The following is a 2,920-nucleotide window of genomic DNA, read 5'->3' on the forward strand; positions in this document are numbered from 1 at the left end:
CCACTGGTATCATATTAATATGGGGGTCAGGTCACGTTCAGCGAGCTGACTTACAAGTGATTACAAGAGAGAGAGAAAGAGTATATGTGCTATTCTAGGGAGAAATTAGCTAATCAAGAGTAAAATTGGCCAATCCCACAAACGGGAGAGGATCTCTCTATTTATTGTGAGATGAATTGAGGTAATGATCGCTGAACTATTTATTGTGAGATGAATTGAGGTAATGATCGCTGAATTTGGGAGTAGGTCAGGTTGCCGTGCAAATCCTTCCTTGTGTCCCGTTGTTTACATTCATGCGACGTGTGCAGGGATTAGACACGTGGAGCATCTCTAGCCTCTCATCATCGTGGCACACACCCACTGCATTGGCAGAAGCATGCTGCTCACGTCAGCACGCAACGTGGTTGCATTTGAATGACTGTAGGACCTACCTAAACTCTAACCACTTGTGCTAACAGGGCATCGTGTCAGCCCTACTTTTTTAGGCATAACAGAAGTCCCTTAGTTTTTAAGGTTTGAGAATCGAACCTTGGAAACTATACAATTATGCCTTGATTTGATGCGTTTGAAGAGATGTCGGTTGATCCGACCTGGTTGCAAAGAGGTCGAGAGAAGATTTCCTCGCAGGCTACCTAGGATGATCTTTACCTTTTGGGTTAGCGACCTGTCTTTAAGTACCCAGTGCCATATGATGTTTTCGACCTGGACTGAATTTCATGTCCTGATTACACTTAGAAACTTTTGCTAAGAGTGAAGAGTCACGTCGCTCCGCGACCGATGCTCATCAATGTCGAAACGTCACGCCGCCTCACAACTATCATGAGATGAACTCAAATGATCACGTCGCTTTGTGACTGGCGGGATGAGCTCAAATGTTCACGTCGCTTCACAACTAACAGGATAAGCTCGAAGGGTCACGTTGCTTCGCGACTGACATAAGGTGAAGAGTGTTTTATGTAATGACCTCTTTAGATGTTATCCGTTGCACTTTTTCAACTGACGCATTGATGGAACACCTTCTGTTTTGACAGACGTGTCTTTTGCCCAATAAGTGCCAGCCATGCGCATTAATGGGAGCCATGTTGAAACGACATTCCCCATCAGAGCATTAAATGTGGACGTGAGCGCATTAAATGTGGTGGAGGGAAATGAGTTGTCGCTTGAGTGTTTCAACGGAAGGGAATGACTATCTGGTTTCTCGAGGCGTGGCGGTCACTCTTCCTCGCTGATTCGCGACACGTGATCGCGATCAACAGTCAGATGCGTTTTCTGCCCAAACGTCATTTGACTTCGGGAAAACCAAGCACCACTTCCTTCACTATAAAACCCCAAGCTCTTTTCAGGCAAAGTCACAATACTTACATTCTCAGAGAGAGTGAGAAACTTTCGTGAGCCTTGGTTCTTTGCCTTCCAGACCAATGTTCGCTTGATACTCGAAGCAGAAGGATTAGTCTCCTCACCTCAAGAGGTAAAGATGGTTCCCCTCTCCTACTTTTGTTATTTTTTGTTCTCAATGGTTGCCATGCGATAACAGTCCGCCAGTAAATGATCGGAGATGAAATACTCTCCTTTGGGTCAGAGCCATTGAGGGTGGCTTTTAAATATTCTGTTAGGGTTTTACTGAGGTTCAAGGGAGGAAATATTTACTTTTCCCTCCACGTCATCGTACGAAACAGTGTACGAAGATTGAGTGATTCTCTGCATGTCGCTTTTCTTTTTAGACCGCAGAAGAATGGACTCCCGTACGACCAGAACTGAGGAAGAGATCAGTTCGCCCGTGCAGGATGCCTCCATAGGTCCCCCTCAAGAGATCTTATCGGTAATTACTGCCTAGGAGCTTCAAAGGGTGGTAGACCAATACGCTCTCAACGTGGAGGTCTTCCGAGATAGGACACACACAACTCGGAGTCTGCCACTACGGATGGCTACGATCTCCGAGAACATATTCAAGAGTGGGGGGTTGATCCCTTTCCACCCCTTTGTCAGGTCGGTCCTCAATCATTTCGGGATCGCACCATTGCAGCTCACGCCGAACGCGTGCATGATAGCCATGGCCATGCACATCGCGTGTGGCGAGATCGTTCCTTTGGGGATCAGGTGATCCCTTGTAAAACCATATAAGGGGATCAAGGCGGGCTTCAGGTCGGCCTCATCCAATTTCATTCTTTCGAAAGCTGGCTGGAACAAAATATTCATAGTGCTTCCGTTGTCCACCAACATTCTGTGGACGTCAAAGCGCCCTTTTTGGGGCGTGATGATGAGAGCATCATCATGGGGATGGTGCAATCGAATTGTGTCTTTCTTGGAAAAGGTGATTTCCTCCTCTCTGGGAACCTTTGGGGGTCGTTGCGCCATGTTCATCATGCTGATGGGATCGTGATGGGCTGCGCGAGCATATCTTTCTTGGGCACCTCGTGACTTTCCTGCGAGGTGCGGCCCTCCAAAGATTACTCCCACGCTGCAGATACCCTTGCGATCACGACGCTTCTTTCTCGTTTCCTCTTGATTTTTCTCCCTCATGGGAGTAGAGTCATCAATATACTCTTTGAAATGCCTCTGCTTGATAAGGTCTTCAATTGCTTGCTTGAGAGCTCGGCACTCATCGGTGTGATGCCCATTGTCTCGATGATAGCGATAATATTTCTTACTATTTCTGGATGAAAGGGGACCTTTCATGGGCTCGGGCTCGGGCTCTCCGAACAGACTGGTCTCTTCTGATTTGTCAAGAATGGCCGAAGCAGATGCATTCAAGGGGGTATATTGGCTCCTGTCGCTATCGCGATGAGGAACCGGAGCATAAGACTTCTTGGGCTTGAACCGTGATTTCTTTCCTTTTCGCTGATCGTCATTAGCCCATCTACGATCAACTCTTCTATTCCCCCCCCCCCCCCCCCCCCCCCCCCCCCCCCCCCCCCCCCCC

This window comes from Pistacia vera, unplaced genomic scaffold (assembly GCF_008641045.1).
Source record: "Pistacia vera cultivar Batoury unplaced genomic scaffold, PisVer_v2 Contig996, whole genome shotgun sequence".
Classification (NCBI taxonomy): Eukaryota; Viridiplantae; Streptophyta; class Magnoliopsida; order Sapindales; family Anacardiaceae; genus Pistacia; species Pistacia vera.